Below are 21,534 nucleotides of genomic sequence, written 5' to 3'. Positions count from 1 at the left end.
GCTTAATGGTGTTTACCCTATGTTTCAGGAGATGATCAGGAGTATTTCAAATGTAGAAATGTGTTGCTCATTACATAAAATGCTAAGATTGTAAATGTTTTCTTTAATTAAAAATAAAATTCTACAGGTACTACAGTTGTACCAGGGGGCACCCAGAATTGAATTAGGGACCTCTTGATCTGCAGCCAAATGCTCTACCACTGAGCTATACCCTCAGTTCTAAAATGTTCACCTTTATTAATTCAGTAATATGTACAAAGGGAAGCAACATGCAATCACCATCAAAGCAATGCATTTTCAGCCACCAAACCCTCCTTATAAGTATATGGGGTGCGAATGATGTCCTTTATCTGCCTTGGTAAAATACAGTGAGGTTTCCATTGCAAGAATTCATACATTTCGTATCACATGTAGATCTGGAACATGGAAAAAAAACGTTTGTCAAATGCACACATTCTGCAAAACGTAACTGCTTCTCTACTGCAGTTTGTTGATTTTGTGCTAAGAGCATAGTTAAACCCAATTGTTCATTGTTTTGTATATGAAATGATGATATATCTTATTGTTTCTTACAGTGTATTGGGTTGAAAAACATTTTAACAGGATCTATTGAAGAGGGTATATGGTTATGAAACAGGGACTTCTTGAACTACACTCCTACGCTCTACCACTCACATAAACCCTTGAATGTTGAAAACTGCCCTTTTTTAAATAGGTGATAGAGTGGGTGACTCTATGGAACTTGTAGAACTAATGACATCAGTGCACTTCTGGTCAGCTGTACAAATTAATACATTTCATTAAGGGCATATTATTGGTTTCCACCACAGTTTTATAACATTCATAAGAGCTTCCAATGGACTATTTCAAACTGATCATATCACCAGTAGAACTTGGGTGAATGTAAAACACAGCTTGTATCATATGAAGAAATCCTAAACAGCTTAATGGTGTTTACCCTATGTTTCAGGTGATGATCAGGAGTATTTCAAATGTAGAAATGTGTTGCTGATTACATAAAATGCTAAGATTGTAAATGTTTACTTCAATTTATTTAATTCGAAACATATTTCTACAGGTAAAACAGTTGGACAAGGGGGCACCCAGATTTGAACTAGGGACCTTTTGATCTGCAGTGAAATGCTCTACCCCGGAGCCATACCCCCATTTCTGAAATGTTCACCTTTATTTATTCAGTAATATGTACAAAGTGGAAACAACATGCAATCACCATCAAAGCAAAGCATTTTCAGCCACCAAACCCTCCTTATAAGTATATGGGGTGCGAAGGATGTCCTTTATGTGCCTTGGTAAAATACAGTGAGGTTTCCGTTGCAAGAATTCATACATTTCGTATCACATGTAGATCTTGGAACATGGATAAAAAATCTTTTGTCAAATGCACAAATTCTGCAAAATGCAACTGCTTCTCTACTGCAGTTTGTTGATTTTGTGCTAAGAGCATAGTTAAACCCAATTGTTGAATCTTTTGTATATGAAATGATGATATATCTTATTGTTTCTTACAGTGCATTGGGTTGAAAAACATTTTAACAGGATCTATTGAAGAGGGTATATGGTTATGAAACAGGGACTTCTTGATCTGCATTCCTACGCCCTACCACTGAGTTAAACCCTTGAATGCTGAAAACTGCCCTTTTTTAAAAAGGTGATAGAGTGGTTGACTGTATGGAACTTGTAGAACTAATGACATCAGTGCACGTCTGGTCAGCTGTACAAATTGATACATTTCATTAAGGGCATATTATTGGTTTCCACCACAGTTTTATAACATTCATATGCGCTTCCAATGGACTATTTCAAACTGATAATATCACCAGTAGAACTTGGGTGAATGTAAAACACAGCTTGTATCATATGAAGAAATCCTAAACAGCTTAATAGTGTTTACCCTATGTTTCAGGTGATGATCAGGAGTATTTCAAATGTAGAAATGTGTTGCTCATTACATAAAACGCTAAGATTGTAAATGTTTACTTCAATTTATTTAATTAAAAAAATATTTCTACAGGTAAAACAGTTGGACAAGGGGGGACCCAGATCTGAACTGGGGACCTTTTGATCTGCAGTGATATGCTCTACCCCTGAGCTATACCCCCATTTCTGAAATGTTCACCTTTATTTATTCAGTAATATGTACAAAGCGGAAGCAACATGCAATCACCATCAAATCAATGCATTTTCAGCCACCAAACCCTCCTTATAAGTATAAGGGGTACAAAAGATGTCCTTTATCTGCCTTGGTAAAATACAGTGAGGTTTTCATTGCAAGAATTCATACATTTCGTATCACATGTAGATCTTGGAACATGGAAAAAAAACTTTGTCAAATGCACAAATTCTGCAAAACGTAACTGTTTCTCTACTGCATTTTTTTGATTTTGTGCTAAGAGCATAGTTAAACCCAATTGTTCATTGTTTTGTATATGAAATGATAATATATCTTATTGTTTCTTACAGTGCATTGGGTTGAAAAACATTTAACAGGATCTATTGAAGAGGGTATATGGTTATGAAACAGGGACGTCTTGAACTACACTCCTACGCTCTACCACTGACATAAACCCTTGAATGTTGAATACTGCCCTTTTTTAAAAAGGTGATAGAGTGGGTGACTCTATGGAACTTGTAGAACTAATGACATCAGTGCACTTCTGGTCAGCTGTACAAATTAATACATTTCATTAAGGGCATATTATTGGTTTCCACCACAGTTTTATAACATTCATTTGCACTTCCAATGGACTATTTCAAACGGATAATATCACCAGTAGAACTTGGGTGAATGTAAAACACAGCTTATATCATATGAAGAAATCCTAAACAGTTTCATGGTGTTTACCCTATGTTTCCAGAGATGATCAGGAGTATTTCAAATGTAGAAATGTGTTGCTCATTACATAAAATGCTAAGATTGTAAATGTTTTCTTCAATTTATTTAATTAAAAAAACATTTCTACAGGTAAAACAGTTGGACAAGGGGGCACCCAGATTTGAACTAGGGACCTCTTGATCTGCTGTCAAATGCTCTACCACTGAGCTATACCCCCAGTTCTTAAAGGTTCAACTCTAATAATTCAGTAATATGTACAAAGTTCAAGCAACATGCAATCACCATCAAAGCAATGCATTTTCAGCCACCAAACCCTCCTTATAAGTATATGGGGTGCGAAGGATGTCCTTTATCTGCCTTGGTAAAATACAGTGAGGTTTCCATTGCAAGAATTCATACATTTCGTATCACATGTAGATCTTGGAACATGGAAAAAAAACTTTTGTCAAATGCACAAATTCTGCAAAACGTAACTGTTTCTCTACTGCATTTTGTTGATTTTGTGCTAAGAGCATAGGTAAACCCAATTGTTCATTGTTTTGTATATGAAATGATGATATATCTTATTGTTTCTTAAAGTGCATTGGGTTGAAAAACATTTTAACAGATCAATTGAAGAGGGTATATGGTTATGAAACGGGGACTTCTTGAACTGCATTCCTACGCTCTACCACTGAGTTAAACCCTTGAATGCTGAAAACTGGCCTTTTTTAAAAAGGTGATAGAGTGGGTGACTCTATGGAACTTGTAGAACTAATGACATCAGTGCACTTCTGGTCAGCTGTACAAATTAATACATTTCATTAAGGGCATATTATTGGTTTCCACCACAGTTTTATAACATTCATATGAGCTTCCAATGGACTATTTCAAACTGATAATATCACCAGTAGAACTTGGGTGAATGTAAAACACAGCTTGTATCATATGAAGAAATCCTAAACAGCTTAATGGTGTTTGCCCTATGTTTCAGGTGATGATCAGGAGTATTTCAAATGTAGAAATGTGTTGCTCATTACATAAAATGCTAAGATTGTAAATGTTTACTTCAATTTATTTAATTAAAAACACATTTCTACAGGTAAAACAGTTGGACAAGGGGGCACCCAGATTTGAACTAGGGACCTTTTGATCTGCAGCGAAATGCTCTACCCCTGAGCTATACCCCCATTTCTGCAAAGTTCACCTTTATTTATTCAGTAATATGTACAAAGTGGAAGCAACATGCAATCACCCTCAAAGCAAAGCATTTTCAGCCACCAAACCCTCCTTATAAGTATATGGGGTGCGATGGATGTCCTTTATGTGCCTTGGTAAAATACAGTGAGGTTTCCATTGCAAGAATTCATACATTTCGTATCACATGTAGATCTTGGAACATGGATAAAAAATCTTTTGTCAAATGCACAAATTCTGCAAAATGCAACTGCTTCTCTACTGCAGTTTGTTGATTTTGTGCTAAGAGCATAGTTAAACCCAATTGTTCATTCTTTTGTATATGAAATGATGATATATCTTATTGTTTCTTACAGTGCATTGGTTTGAAAAACATTTTAACAGGATCTATTGAAGAGGGTATATGGTTATGAAACAGGGAATTCTTGATCTGCATTCCTACGCCCTACCACTGAGTTAAACCCTTGAATGCTGAAAACTGCCCTTTTCTAAAAAGGTGATAGAGTGGTTGACTGTATGGAACTTGTAGAACTAATGACATCAGTGCACTTCTGGTCAGCTGTACACATTAATACATTTCATTAAGGGCATATCATTGGTTTCCACCAGAGTTTTATAACATTCATATGAGCTTCCAATGGACTATTTCAAACTGATAATATCACCAGTAGAACTTGGGTGAATGTAAAACACAGCTTGTATCATATGAAGAAATCCTAAACAGTTTCCTGGTGTTTACCCTATGTTTCAGGAGATGATCAGGAGTATTTCAAATGTAGAAATGTGTTGCTCATTACATAAAATGCTAAGATTGTAAATGTTTTCTTCAATTTATTTAATTAAAAAAATATTTCTACAGGTAAAACAGTTGAACAAGGGGGCACCCAGATTTGAACTAGGGACCTCTTGATCTGCAGTCAAATGCTCTAACACTGAGCTATACCCCCAGTTCTGAAAAGTTCCCCTTTATTAATTCAGTAATATGTACAAAGTGCAAGCAACATGCAATCACCATCAAAGCAATGCATTTTCAGCCACCAAACCCTCCTTATAAGTATATGAGCTGCGAAGGATGTCCTTTATCTGCCTTGGTAAAATACAGTGAGGTTTCCATTGCAGGAATTCATACATTACGTATCACATGTAGATCTTGGAACATGGAAAAAAAATATTTTGCCAAATGCACAAATTCTGCAAAATGTAACTGCTTCTCTACTGCAGTTTGTTGATTTTGTGCTAAAAGCACAGTTAAACCCAATTGTTCATTGTTTTGTATATGAAATGATGATATATCCTATTGTTTCTTACAGTGCATTGGGTTGAAAAACATTTTAACAGGATCTATTGAAGAGGGTATATAGTTATGAAACAGGGACCTCTTGAACTACACTCATATGCTCTACCACTGACATAAACCCTTGAATGTTGAAAACTGCCCTTTTTAAAAAAAGGTGATAGAGTGGGTGACTCTATGGAACTTGTAGAACTAATGACATCAGTGCACTTCTGGTCAGCTGTACAAATTAATACATTTCATTAAGGGCATATTATTGGTTTCCACCACAGTTTTATAACATTCATAAGAGCTTCCAATGGACTTTTTCAAACTGATCATATCACCAGTAGAACTTGGGTGAATGTAAAACACAGCTTGTATCATATGAAGAAATCCTAAACAGCTTAATGGTGTTTACCCTATGTTTCAGGTGATGATCAGGAGTATTTCAAATGTAGAAATGTGTTGCTCATTACATAAAATGCTAAGATTGTAAATGTTTACTTCACTTTATTTAATTAAAAACACATTTCAACAGGTAAAACAGTTGGACAAGGGGGCACCCAGATTTGAACTAGGGACCTTTTGATCTGCAGTAAAATGCTCTACCCCTTAGCTATACCCCCATTTCTGCAATGTTCACCTTTATTTATTCAGTAATATGTACAAAGTGGAAGCAACATGCAATCACCATCAAAGCAAAGCATTTTCAGCCACCAAACCCTCCTTATAAGTATATGGGGTGCGAAGGATGTCCTTTATCTGCCTTGGTAAAATACAGTGAGGTTTCCATTGCAAGAATTCATACATTTCGTATCACATGTAGATCTTGGAACATGGAAAAAAAATCTTTTGTCAAATGCTCAAATTCTGCAAAATGTAATTGCTTCTCTACTGCAGTTTGTTGATTTTGTGCTAAGAGCATAGTTAAACCCAATTGTTCATTCTTTTGTATATGAAATGATGATATATCTTATTGTTTCTTACAGTGCATTGGGTTGAAAAACATTTTAACAGTATCTATTGAAGAGGGTATATGGTTATGAAACAGGGACTTCTTGAACTGCATTCCTACGCTCTACCACTGAGTTAAACCCTTGAATGCTGAAAACTGCCTTTTTTTAAAAAGGTGATAAAGTGGGTGACTGTATGGAACGTGTAGAACTAATGACATCAGTGCACTTCTGGTCAGCTGTACAAATTAATACATTTCATTAAGGGCATATTATTGGTTTCCACCACAGTTTTATAACATTCATAAGAGCTTCCAATGGACTATTTCAAACTGATAATATCACCAGTAGAACTTGGGTGAATGTAAAACACAGCTTGTATCATACGAAGAAATCCTAAACAGCTTAATGGTGTTTACCCTATGTTTCAGGTGATGATCAGGAGTATTCCAAATGTAGAAATGTGTTTCTCATTACATAAAATGCTAAGATTGTAAATGTTTACTTCAATTTATTTAATTAAAAACATATTTCTACAGGTAAAACAGTTGGACAAGGGGGCACCCAGATTTGAACTAGGGACCTTTTGATCGGCAGTGAAATGCTCTACCCCTGAGCTATACCCCCATTTCTGAAATGTTCACCTTTATTTATTCAGTAATATGTACAAAGTGGAAGCAACATGCAATCAACATCAAAGCAATGCATTTTCAGCCACCAAACCCTCCTTATAAGTATATGGGGTGCGAAGGATGTCCTTTATCTGCCTTGGTAAAATACAGTGAGGTTTCCATTGCAAGAATTCATACATTTCGTATCACATGTAGATCTTGGAACATGGAAAAAAAATCTTTTGTCAAATGCACAAATTCTGCAAAATGTAACTGCTTCTCTACTGCAGTTTGTTGATTTTGTGCTAAGAGCATAGTTAAACCCAATTGTTCATTCTTTTGTATATGAAATGATGATATATCTTATTGTTTCTTACAGTGTATTGGGTTGAAAAACATTTGAACAGGATCTATTGAAGAGGGTATGTGGTTATGAAACAGGCACTTCTTGAACTGCATTCCTACGCTCTACCACTGAGTTAAACCATTGAATGCTGAAAACTGCCCTTTTTAAAAAAGGTTATAGAGTGGGTGACTGTATGGAACTTGTAGAACTAATGACATCAGTGCACTTCTGGTCAGCTGTACAAATTAATACATTTCATTAAGGGCATATTATTGGTTTCCACCACAGTTTTATAACATTCATATGAGCTTCCAATGGACTATTTCAAATTGATAATATCACCAGTAGAACTTGGGTGAATGTAAAACACAGCTTGTATCATATGAAGAAATCCTAAACAGTTTCATGGTGTTTACCCTATGTTTCAGGAGATGATCAAGAGTATTTCTAATGTAGAAATGTGTTGCTCATTACATAAAATGCTAAGATTGTAAATGTTTTCTTCAATTTATTTAATTAAAAAAATATTTCTACAGGTGAAACAGTTGAACAAGGGGGCACCCAGATTTGAACTAGGGACCTCTTGATCTGAAGTCGAATGCTCTACCACTGAGCTATACCCCCAGTTCTGAAAAGTTCACCTTTATTAATTCAGTAATATGTACAAAGTGCAAGCAACATGCAATTACCATCAAAGCAATGCATTTTCAGACACCAAACCCTACTTATAAGTATATGGGGTGCGAAGGATGTCCTTTATCTGCCTTGGTAAAATACAGTAAGGTTTCCATTGCAAGAATTCATACATTTCGTATCACATGTAGATCTTGGAACATGGATAAAAAATCTTTTGTCAAATGCACAAATTCTGCAAAATGCAACTGCTTCTCTACTGCAGTTTGTTGATTTTGTGCTAAGAGCATAGTTAAACCCAATTGTTCATTCTTTTGTATATGAAATGATGATATATCTTATTGTTTCTTACAGTGCATTGGGTTGAAAAACATTTTAACAGGATCTATTGAAGAGGGTATATGGTTATGAAACAGGGACTTCTTGATCTGCATTCCTACGCCCTACCACTGAGTTAAACCCTTGAATGCTGAAAACTGCCCTTTTCTAAAAAGGTGATAGAGTGGTTGACTGTATGGAACTTGTAGAACTAATGAAATCAGTGCACTTCTGGTCAGCTGTACAAATTAATACATTTCATTAAGGGCATATTATTGGTTTCCACCACAGTTTTATAACATTCATATGAGCTTCCAATGGACTATTTCAAACTGATAATATCACCAGTAGAACTTGGATGAATGTAAAACACAGCTTGTATCATAAGAAGAAATCCTAAACAGTTTCATGGTGTTTACCTAATGTTTCAGGAGATGATCCGGAGTATTTCAAATGTAGAAATGTGTTGCTCATTACATAAAATGCTAAGATTGTAAATGTCTACTTCAATTTATTTAATTAAAAACATATTTCTACAGGTAAAACAGTTGGACAAGGGGGCACCCAGATTTGAACTAGGGACCTTTTGATCTGCAGTAAAATGCTCTACCCCTTAGCTATACCCCCATTTCTGCAATGTTCACCTTTATTTATTCAGTAATATGTACAAAGTGGAAGCAACATGCAATCACCATCAAAGCAAAGCATTTTCAGCCACCAAACCCTCCTTATAAGTATATGGGGTGCGAAGGATGTCCTTTATCTGCCTTGGTAAAATACAGTGAGGTTTCCATTGCAAGAATTCATACATTTCGTATCACATGTAGATCTTGGAACATGGAAAAAAAATCTTTTGTCAAATGCTCAAATTCTGCAAAATGTAATTGCTTCTCTACTGCAGTTTGTTGAATTTGTGCTAAGAGCATAGTTAAACCCAATTGTTCATTCTTTTGTATATGAAATGGTGATATATCTTATTGTTTCTTACAGTGCATTGGGTTGAAAAACATTTTAACAGTATCTATTGAAGAGGGTATATGGTTATGAAACAGGGACTTCTTGAACTGCATTCCTACGCTCTACCACTGAGTTAAACCCTTGAATGCTGAAAACTGCCTTTTTTTAAAAAGGTGATAAAGTGGGTGACTGTATGGAACGTGTAGAACTAATGACATCAGTGCACTTCTGGTCAGCTGTACAAATTAATACATTTCATTAAGGGCATATTATTGGTTTCCACCACAGTTTTATAACATTCATATGAGCTTCCAATGGACTATTTCAAACTGATAATATCACCAGTAGAACTTGGGTGAATGTAAAACACAGCTTGTATCATATGAAGAAATCCTAAACAGTTTCATGGTGTTTACCCTATGTTTCAGGAGATGATCAAGAGTATTTCTAATGTAGAAATGTGTTGCTCATTACATAAAATGCTAAGATTGTAAATGTTTACTTCAATTTATTTAATTAAAGACATATTTCTACAGGTAAAACAGTTGGACAAGGGGGCACCCAGATTTGAACTAGTGACCTTTTGATCTGCAGTGAAATGCTCTACTCCGGAGCTATACCCCCATTTCTGAAATGTTCACCTTTATTTATTCAGTAATATGTACAAAGTGGAAGCAACATGCAATCACCATCAAAGCAAAGCATTTTCAGCCACCAAACCCTCCTTATAAGTATATGGGGTGCGAAGGATGTCCTTTATGTGCCTTGGTAAAATACAGTGAGGTTTCCATTGCAAGAATTCATACATTTCGTATCACATGTAGATCTTGGAACATGGAAAAAAAATCTTTTGTCAAATGCACAAATTCTGCAAAATGCAACTGCTTCTCTACTGCAGTTTATTGATTTTGTGCTAAGAGCATAGTTAAACCCAATTGTTCATTCTTTTGTATATGAAATGATGATATATCTTATTGTTTCTATTGTTTCTTACAGTGCATTGGGTTGAAAAACATTTTAACAGGATCTATTGAAGAGGGTATATGGTTATGAAACGGGGACTTCTTGAACTGGATTCCTACGCTCTACCACTGAGTTAAACCCTTGAATGCTGAAAACTGCCCTTTTTTAAAAAGGTGATAGAGTGGGTGACTGTATGGAACTTGTAGAACGAATGACATCAGTGCACTTCTGGTCAGCTGTACAAATTAATACATTTCATTAAGGGCATATTATTGGTTTCCACCACAGTTTTATAACATTCATATGAGCTTCCAATGGACTATTTCAAACTGATAATATCACCAGTAGAACTTGGGTGAATGTAAAACACAGCTTGTATCATACGAAGAAATCCTAAACAGTTTCATGGTGTTTACCCTATGTTTCAGGAGATGATCAGGAGTATTTCTAATGTAGAAATGTGTTGCTCATTACATAAAATGCAAAGATTGTAAATGTTTTCTTCAATTTATTTAATTAAAAAAATATTTCTACAGGTAAAACAGTTGAACAAGGGTGCACCCAGATTTGAACTAGGGACCTCTTGATCTGCAGTCAAATGCTCTACCACTGAGCTATACCCCCAGTTCTGAAAAGTTCACCTTTATTAATTCAGTAATATGTACAAAGTTCAAGCAACATGCAATCACCATCAAAGCAATGCATTTTCAGCCACCAAACCCTCCTTATAAGTATATGGGGTGCGAAGGATGTCCTTTATCTGCCTTGGTAAAATACAGTAAGGTTTCCATTGCAAGAATTCATACATTTCGTATCACATGTAGATCTTGGAACATGGAAAAAAAATCTTTTGTCAAATGCACAAATTCTGAAAAATGTAACTGCTTCTCTACTGCAGTTTGTTGATTTTGTGCTAAGAGCATAGTTAAACCCAATTGTTCATTGTTTTGTATATGAAATGATTATATATCTTATTGTTTCTTACAGTGCATTGGGTTGAAAAACATTTAACAGGATCTATCGAAGAGGGTATATGGTTATGAAACAGGGACTTCTTGAACTACACTCCTACGCTCTACCACTGACATAAACCCTTGAATGTTGAAAACTGCCCTTTTTTAAAAAGGTGATAGAGTGGGTGACTCTAGGGAACGTGTAGAACTAATGGCATCAGTGCACTTCTGGTCAGCTGTACAAGTTAATACATTTCATTAAGGGCATATTATTGGTTTCCACCACAGTTTTATAACATTCATATGAGCTTCCAATGGACTATTTCAAACTGATAATATCACCAGTAGAACTTGGGTGAATGTAAAACACAGCTTGTATCATACGAAGAAATCCTAAACAGTTTCATGGTGTTTACCTAATGTTTCAGGAGATGATCCGGAGTATTTCAAATGTAGAAATGTGTTGCTCATTACATAAAATGCTAAGAATGTAAATGTTTACTTCAATTTATTTAATTAAAAACATATTTCTAGAGGTAAGACAGTTGGACAAAGGGGGCACCCAGATTTGAACTAGTGACCTTTTGATCTGCAGTGAAATGCTCTACTCCGGAGCTATACCCCCATTTCTGAAATGTTCACCTTTATTTATTCAGTAATATGTACAAAGTGGAAGCAACATGCAATCGCCATCAAAGCAAAGCATTTTCAGCCACCAAACCCTCCTTATAAGTATATGGGGTGCGAAGGATGTCCTTTATGTGCCTTGGTAAAATACAGTGAGGTTTCCATTGCAAAAATTCATACATTTCGTATCACATGTAGATCTTGGAACATGGAAAAAAATCTTTTGTCAAATGCACAAATTCTGCAAAATGCAACTGCTTCTCTACTGCAGTTTGTTGATTTTGTGCTAAGAGCATAGTTAAACCCAATTGTTCATTGTTTTATATATGAAATGATGATATATCCTATTGTTTCTTAGAGTGCATTGGGTTGAAAAACATTTTAACAGGATCTATTGAAGAGGGTATATGGTTATGAAACAGGGACTTCTTGCAAAGCACTCCTACGCTCTACCACTGACATAAACCCTTGAATGCTGAAAACTGCCCTTTTTTAAAAAAGTGATAGAGTGGGTGACTGTATGGAACTTGTAGAACTAATGACATCAGTGCACTTCTGGTCAGCTGTACAAATTAATACATTTCATTAAGGGCATATTATTGGTTTCCACCACAGTTTTATAACATTCATATGAGCTTCCAATGGACTATTTCAAACTGATAATATCACCAGTAGAACTTGGGTGAATGTAAAACACAGCTTGTATCATACGAAGAAATCCTAAACAGTTTCATGGTGTTTACCTAATGTTTCAGGAGATGATCCGGAGTATTTCAAATGTAGAAATGTGTTGCTCATTACATAAAATGCTAAGATTGTAAATGTTTACTTCAATTTATTTAATTAAAAACATATTTCTACAGGTAAAACAGTTGAACAAGGGGGCACCCAGATTTGAACTAGGGACCTCTTGATCTGAAGTCTAATGCTCTACCACTGAGCTATACCCCCAGTTCTGAAAAGTTCACCTTTATTAATTCAGTAATATGTACAAAGTGCAAGCAACATGCAATTACCATCAAAGCAATGCATTTTCAGACACCAAACCCTACTTATAAGTATATGGGGTGCGAAGGATGTCCTTTATCTGCCTTGGTAAAATACAGTAAGGTTTCCATTGCAAGAATTCATACATTTCGTATCACATGTAGATCTTGGTAGATGGAAAAAAAATATTTTTTCAAATGCACAAATTCTGAAAAATGTAACTGCTTCTCTACTGCAGTTTGTTGATTTTGTGCTAAGAGCATAGTTAAACCCAATTGTTCATTGTTTTGTATATGAAATGATTATATATCTTATTGTTTCTTAAAGTGCATTGGGTTGAAAAACATTTAACAGGATCTATTGAAGAGGGTATATGGTTATGAAACAGGGAATTCTTGAACTACACTCCTACGCTCTACCACTGACATAAACCCTTGAATGTTGAAAACTGCCCTTTTTTAAAAAGGTGATAGACTGGGTGACTCTATGGTACTTGTAGAACTAATGGCATCAGTGCACTTCTGGTCAGCTGTACAAATTAATACATTTCATTAAGGGCATATTATTGGTTTCCACCACAGTTTTATAACATTCATAAGAGCTTCCAATGGACTATTTCAAACTGATCATATCACCAGTAGAACTTGGGTGAATGTAAAACATAGCTTGTATCATATGAAGAAATCCTAAACAGTTTCATGGTGTTTACCCTATGTTTCAGGAGATGATCAAGAGTATTTCTAATGTAGAAATGTGTTGCTCATTACATAAAATGCTAAGATTGTAAATGTTTTCTTCAATTTATTTAATTAAAAAAATATTTCTACAGGTGAAACAGTTGAACAAGGGGGCACCCAGATTTGAACTAGGGACCTCTTGATCTGAAGTCGAATGCTCTACCACTGAGCTATAACCCCAGTTCTGAAAAGTTCACCTTTATTAATTCAGTAATATGTACAAAGTGCAAGCAACATGCAATTACCATCAAAGCAATGCATTTTCAGACACCAAACCCTACTTATAAGTATATGGGGTGCGAAGGATGTCCTTTATCTGCCTTGGTAAAATACAGTAAGGTTTCCATTGCAAGAATTCATACATTTCGTATCACATGTAGATCTTGGTACATGGAAAAAAAATCTTTTTTCAAATGCACAAATTCTGAAAAATGTAACTGCTTCTCTACTGCAGTTTGTTGATTTTGTGCTAAGAGCATAGTTAAACCCAATTGTTCATTGTTTTGTATATGAAATGATTATATATCTTATTGTTTCTTACAGTGCATTGGGTTGAAAAACATTTAACAGGATCTATTGAAGAGGGTATATGGTTATGAAACAGGGAATTCTTGAACTACACTCCTACGCTCTACCACTGACATAAACCCTTGAATGTTGAAAACTGGCCTTTTTTAAAAAGGTGATAGACTGGGTGACTCTATGGTACTTGTAGAACTAATGGCATCAGTGCACTTCTGGTCAGCTGTACAAATTAATACATTTCATTAAGGGCATATTATTGGTTTCCACCACAGTTTTATAACATTCATAAGAGCTTCCAATGGACTATTTCAAACTGATCATATCACCAGTAGAACTTGGGTGAATGTAAAACACAGCTTGTATCATATGAAGAAATCCTAAACAGCTTAATGGTGTTTACCCTATGTTTCAGGTGATGATCAGGAGTATTTCAAATGTAGAAATGTGTTGCTCATTACATAAAATGCTAAGATTGTAAATGTTTACTTCAATTTATTTAATTAAAGACATATTTCTACAGGTAAAACAGTTGGACAAGGGGGCACCCAGATTTGAACTAGTGACCTTTTGATCTGCAGTGAAATGCTCTACTCCGGAGCTATACCCCCATTTCTGAAATGTTCACCTTTATTTATTCAGTAATATGTACAAAGTGGAAGCAACATGCAATCACCATCAAAGCAAAGCATTTTCAGCCACCAAACCCTCCTTATAAGTATATGGGGTGCGAAGGATGTCCTTTATGTGCCTTGGTAAAATACAGTGAGGTTTCCATTGCAAGAATTCATACATTTCGTATCACATGTAGATCTTGGAACATGGAAAAAAAATCTTTTGTCAAATGCACAAATTCTGCAAAATGCAACTGCTTCTCTACTGCAGTTTATTGATTTTGTGCTAAGAGCATAGTTAAACCCAATTGTTCATTCTTTTGTATATGAAATGATGATATATCTTATTGTTTCTATTGTTTCTTACAGTGCATTGGGTTGAAAAACATTTTAACAGGATCTATTGAAGAGGGTATATGGTTATGAAACGGGGACTTCTTGAACTGGATTCCTACGCTCTACCACTGAGTTAAACCCTTGAATGCTGAAAACTGCCCTTTTTTAAAAAGGTGATAGAGTGGGTGACTGTATGGAACTTGTAGAACGAATGACATCAGTGCACTTCTGGTCAGCTGTACAAATTAATACATTTCATTAAGGGCATATTATTGGTTTCCACCACAGTTTTATAACATTCATATGAGCTTCCAATGGACTATTTCAAACTGATAATATCACCAGTAGAACTTGGGTGAATGTAAAACACAGCTTGTATCATACGAAGAAATCCTAAACAGTTTCATGGTGTTTACCCTATGTTTCAGGAGATGATCAGGAGTATTTCTAATGTAGAAATGTGTTGCTCATTACATAAAATGCAAAGATTGTAAATGTTTTCTTCAATTTATTTAATTAAAAAAATATTTCTACAGGTAAAACAGTTGAACAAGGGTGCACCCAGATTTGAACTAGGGACCTCTTGATCTGCAGTCAAATGCTCTACCACTGAGCTATACCCCCAGTTCTGAAAAGTTCACCTTTATTAATTCAGTAATATGTACAAAGTTCAAGCAACATGCAATCACCATCAAAGCAATGCATTTTCAGCCACCAAACCCTCCTTATAAGTATATGGGGTGCGAAGGATGTCCTTTATCTGCCTTGGTAAAATACAGTAAGGTTTCCATTGCAAGAATTCATACATTTCGTATCACATGTAGATCTTGGAACATGGAAAAAAAATCTTTTGTCAAATGCACAAATTCTGAAAAATGTAACTGCTTCTCTACTGCAGTTTGTTGATTTTGTGCTAAGAGCATAGTTAAACCCAATTGTTCATTGTTTTGTATATGAAATGATTATATATCTTATTGTTTCTTACAGTGCATTGGGTTGAAAAACATTTAACAGGATCTATTGAAGAGGGTATATGGTTATGAAACAGGGACTTCTTGAACTACACTCCTACGCTCTACCACTGACATAAACCCTTGAATGTTGAAAACTGCCCTTTTTTAAAAAGGTGATAGAGTGGGTGACTCTAGGGAACGTGTAGAACTAATGGCATCAGTGCACTTCTGGTCAGCTGTACAAGTTAATACATTTCATTAAGGGCATATTATTGGTTTCCACCACAGTTTTATAACATTCATATGAGCTTCCAATGGACTATTTCAAACTGATAATATCACCAGTAGAACTTGGGTGAATGTAAAACACAGCTTGTATCATACGAAGAAATCCTAAACAGTTTCATGGTGTTTAACTAATGTTTCAGGAGATGATCCGGAGTATTTCAAATGTAGAAATGTGTTGCTCATTACATAAAATGCTAAGAATGTAAATGTTTACTTCAATTTATTTAATTAAAAACATATTTCTAGAGGTAAAACAGTTGGACAAAGGGGGCACCCAGATTTGAACTAGTGACCTTTTGATCTGCAGTGAAATGCTCTACTCCGGAGCTATACCCCCATTTCTGAAATGTTCACCTTTATTTATTCAGTAATATGTACAAAGTGGAAGCAACATGCAATCGCCATCAAAGCAAAGCATTTTCAGCCACCAAACCCTCCTTATAAGTATATGGGGTGCGAAGGATGTCCTTTATGTGCCTTGGTAAAATACAGTGAGGTTTCCATTGCAAGAATTCATACATTTCGTATCACATGTAGATCTTGGAACATGGAAAAAAATCTTTTGTCAAATGCACAAATTCTGCAAAATGCAACTGCTTCTCTACTGCAGTTTGTTGATTTTGTGCTAAGAGCATAGTTAAACCCAATTGTTCATTGTTTTATATATGAAATGATGATATATCCTATTGTTTCTTAGAGTGCATTGGGTTGAAAAACATTTTAACAGGATCTATTGAAGAGGGTATATGGTTATGAAACAGGGACTTCTTGCAAAGCACTCCTACACTCTACCACTGACATAAACCCTTGAATGCTGAAAACTGCCCTTTTTTAAAAAAGTGATAGAGTGGGTGACTGTATGGAACTTGTAGAACTAATGACATCAGTGCACTTCTGGTCAGCTGTACAAATTAATACATTTCATTAAGGGCATATTATTGGTTTCCACCACAGTTTTATAACATTCATATGAGCTTCCAATGGACTATTTCAAACTGATAATATCACCAGTAGAACTTGGGTGAATGTAAAACACAGCTTGTATCATACGAAGAAATCCTAAACAGTTTCATGGTGTTTACCTAATGTTTCAGGAGATGATCCGGAGTATTTCAAATGTAGAAATGTGTTGCTCATTACATAAAATGCTAAGATTGTAAATGTTTACTTCAATTTATTTAATTAAAAACATATTTCTACAGGTAAAACAGTTGAACAAGGGGGCACCCAGATTTGAACTAGGGACCTCTTGATCTGAAGTCTAATGCTCTACCACTGAGCTATACCCCCAGTTCTGAAAAGTTCACCTTTATTAATTCAGTAATATGTACAAAGTGCAAGCAACATGCAATTACCATCAAAGCAATGCATTTTCAGACACCAAACCCTACTTATAAGTATATGGGGTGCGAAGGATGTCCTTTATCTGCCTTGGTAAAATACAGTAAGGTTTCCATTGCAAGAATTCATACATTTCGTATCACATGTAGATCTTGGTAGATGGAAAAAAAATATTTTTTCAAATGCACAAATTCTGAAAAATGTAACTGCTTCTCTACTGCAGTTTGTTGATTTTGTGCTAAGAGCATAGTTAAACCCAATTGTTCATTGTTTTGTATATGAAATGATTATATATCTTATTGTTTCTTAAAGTGCATTGGGTTGAAAAACATTTAACAGGATCTATTGAAGAGGGTATATGGTTATGAAACAGGGAATTCTTGAACTACACTCCTACGCTCTACCACTGACATAAACCCTTGAATGTTGAAAACTGCCCTTTTTTAAAAAGGTGATAGACTGGGTGACTCTATGGTACTTGTAGAACTAATGGCATCAGTGCACTTCTGGTCAGCTGTACAAATTAATACATTTCATTAAGGGCATATTATTGGTTTCCACCACAGTTTTATAACATTCATAAGAGCTTCCAATGGACTATTTCAAACTGATCATATCACCAGTAGAACTTGGGTGAATGTAAAACATAGCTTGTATCATATGAAGAAATCCTAAACAGTTTCATGGTGTTTACCCTATGTTTCAGGAGATGATCAAGAGTATTTCTAATGTAGAAATGTGTTGCTCATTACATAAAATGCTAAGATTGTAAATGTTTTCTTCAATTTATTTAATTAAAAAAATATTTCTACAGGTGAAACAGTTGAACAAGGGGGCACCCAGATTTGAACTAGGGACCTCTTGATCTGAAGTCGAATGCTCTACCACTGAGCTATAACCCCAGTTCTGAAAAGTTCACCTTTATTAATTCAGTAATATGTACAAAGTGCAAGCAACATGCAATTACCATCAAAGCAATGCATTTTCAGACACCAAACCCTACTTATAAGTATATGGGGTGCGAAGGATGTCCTTTATCTGCCTTGGTAAAATACAGTAAGGTTTCCATTGCAAGAATTCATACATTTCGTATCACATGTAGATCTTGGTACATGGAAAAAAAATCTTTTTTCAAATGCACAAATTCTGAAAAATGTAACTGCTTCTCTACTGCAGTTTGTTGATTTTGTGCTAAGAGCATAGTTAAACCCAATTGTTCATTGTTTTGTATATGAAATGATTATATATCTTATTGTTTCTTACAGTGCATTGGGTTGAAAAACATTTAACAGGATCTATTGAAGAGGGTATATGGTTATGAAACAGGGAATTCTTGAACTACACTCCTACGCTCTACCACTGACATAAACCCTTGAATGTTGAAAACTGCCCTTTTTTAAAAAGGTGATAGACTGGGTGACTCTATGGTACTTGTAGAACTAATGGCATCAGTGCACTTCTGGTCAGCTGTACAAATTAATACATTTCATTAAGGGCATATTATTGGTTTCCACCACAGTTTTATAACATTCATAAGAGCTTCCAATGGACTATTTCAAACTGATCATATCACCAGTAGAACTTGGGTGAATGTAAAACACAGCTTGTATCATATGAAGAAATCCTAAACAGCTTAATGGTGTTTACCCTATGTTTCAGGTGATGATCAGGAGTATTTCAAATGTAGAAATGTGTTGCTCATTACATAAAATGCTAAGATTGTAAATGTTTACTTCAATTTATTTAATTAAAGACATATTTCTACAGGTAAAACAGTTGGACAAGGGGGCACCCAGATTTGAACTAGTGACCTTTTGATCTGCAGTGAAATGCTCTACTCCGGAGCTATACCCCCATTTCTGAAATGTTCACCTTTATTTATTCAGTAATATGTACAAAGTGGAAGCAACATGCAATCACCATCAAAGCAAAGCATTTTCAGCCACCAAACCCTCCTTATAAGTATATGGGGTGCGAAGGATGTCCTTTATGTGCCTTGGTAAAATACAGTGAGGTTTCCATTGCAAGAATTCATACATTTCGTATCACATGTAGATCTTGGAACATGGAAAAAAAATCTTTTGTCAAATGCACAAATTCTGCAAAATGCAACTGCTTCTCTACTGCAGTTTATTGATTTTGTGCTAAGAGCATAGTTAAACCCAATTGTTCATTGTTTTGTATATGAAATGATGATATATCTTATTGTTTCTATTGTTTCTTACAGTGCATTGGGTTGAAAAACATTTTAACAGGATCTATTGAAGAGGGTATATGGTTATGAAACGGGGACTTCTTGAACTGGATTCCTACGCTCTACCACTGAGTTAAACCCTTGAATGCTGAAAATTGCCCTTTTTTAAAAAGGTGATAGAGTGGGTGACTGTATGGAACTTGTAGAACGAATGACATCAGTGCACTTCTGGTCAGCTGTACAAATTAATACATTTCATTAAGGGCATATTATTGGTTTCCACCACAGTTTTATAACATTCATATGAGCTTCCAATGGACTATTTCAAACTGATAATATCACCAGTAGAACTTGGGTGAATGTAAAACACAGCTTGTATCATACGAAGAAATCCTTAACAGTTTCATGGTGTTTACCCTATGTTTCAGGAGATGATCAGGAGTATTTCTAATGTAGAAATGTGTTGCTCATTACATAAAATGCAAAGATTGTAAATGTTTTCTTCAATTTATTTAATTAAAAAAATATTTCTACAGGTAAAACAGTTGAACAAGGGTGCACCCAGATTTGAACTAGGGACCTCTTGATCTGCAGTCAAATGCTCTACCACTGAGCTATACCCCCAGTTCTGAAAAGTTCACCTTTATTAATTCAGTAATATGTACAAAGTTCAAGCAACATGCAATCACCATCAAAGCAATGCGTTTTCAGCCACCAAACCCTCCTTATAAGTATATGGGGTGCGAAGGTTGTCCTTTATCTGCCTTGGTAAAATACAGTAAGGTTTCCATTGCAAGAATTCATACATTTCGTATCACATGTAGATCTTGGAACATGGAAAAAAAATCTTTTGTCAAATGCACAAATTCTGAAAAATGTAACTGCTTCTCTACTGCAGTTTGTTGATTTTGTGCTAAGAGCATAGTTAAACCCAATTGTTCATTGTTTTGTATATGAAATGATTATATATCTTATTGTTTCTTACAGTGCATTGGGTTGAAAAACATTTAACAGGATCTATTGAAGAGGGTATATGGTTATGAAACAGGGACTTCTTGAACTACACTCCTACGCTCTACCACTGACATAAACCCTTGAATGTTGAAAACTGCCCTTTTTTAAAAAGGTGATAGAGTGGGTGACTCTAAGGAACGTGTAGAACTAATGGCATCAGTGCACTTCTGGTCAGCTGTACAAGTTAATACATTTCATTAAGGGCATATTATTGGTTTCCACCACAGTTTTATAACATTCATATGAGCTTCCAATGGACTATTTCAAACTGATAATATCACCAGTAGAACTTGGGTGAATGTAAAACACAGCTTGTATCATACGAAGAAATCCTAAACAGTTTCATGGTGTTTACCTAATGTTTCAGGAGATGATCCGGAGTATTTCAAATGTAGAAATGTGTTGCTCATTACATAAAATGCTAAGAATGTAAATGTTTACTTCAATTTATTTAATTAAAAACATATTTCTAGAGGTAAAACAGTTGGACAAAGGGGGCACCCAGATTTGAACTAGTGACCTTTTGATCTGCAGTGAAATGCTCTACTCCGGAGCTATACCCCCATTTCTGAAATGTTCACCTTTATTTATTCAGTAATATGTACAAAGTGGAAGCAACATGCAATCGCCATCAAAGCAAAGCATTTTCAGCCACCAAACCCTCCTTATAAGTATATGGGGTGCGAAGGATGTCCTTTATGTGCCTTGGTAAAATACAGTGAGGTTTCCATTGCAAGAATTCATACATTTCGTATCACATGTAGATCTTGGAACATGGAAAAAAATCTTTTGTCAAATGCACAAATTCTGCAAAATGCAACTGCTTCTCTACTGCAGTTTGTTGATTTTGTGCTAAGAGCATAGTTAAACCCAATTGTTCA

General features: G+C 35.3%; 4 non-coding genes across 4 annotated transcripts; all 4 read right to left on the bottom strand.

The window, feature by feature from the left end:
• Positions 1-4,905: 4,905 nt before the first annotated feature.
• On the bottom strand, positions 4,906-4,977 carry TRNAC-GCA (transfer RNA cysteine (anticodon GCA)). The gene has a single exon. It is a non-coding gene; the product is annotated as a tRNA-Cys (tRNA).
• A 5,662-nt stretch (positions 4,978-10,639) lies between these two features.
• TRNAC-GCA (transfer RNA cysteine (anticodon GCA)) lies at positions 10,640-10,711 on the bottom strand. The gene has a single exon. It is a non-coding gene; the product is annotated as a tRNA-Cys (tRNA).
• Positions 10,712-15,415: 4,704 nt separating this feature from the next.
• On the bottom strand, positions 15,416-15,487 carry TRNAC-GCA (transfer RNA cysteine (anticodon GCA)). The gene has a single exon. It is a non-coding gene; the product is annotated as a tRNA-Cys (tRNA).
• Positions 15,488-20,191: 4,704 nt separating this feature from the next.
• Positions 20,192-20,263, bottom strand: TRNAC-GCA (transfer RNA cysteine (anticodon GCA)). Its single transcript has one exon. It is a non-coding gene; the product is annotated as a tRNA-Cys (tRNA).
• Between the last annotated feature and the right edge of the window lie 1,271 nt (positions 20,264-21,534).

The sequence above is a fragment of the Ambystoma mexicanum genome, chromosome 4q, assembly GCF_040938575.1.
Source record: "Ambystoma mexicanum isolate Mex_15411 chromosome 4q, UKY_AmexF1_1, whole genome shotgun sequence".
Taxonomy (NCBI): Eukaryota; Metazoa; Chordata; class Amphibia; order Caudata; family Ambystomatidae; genus Ambystoma; species Ambystoma mexicanum.
This window is presented reverse-complemented; position numbering and strand designations above follow the sequence as displayed.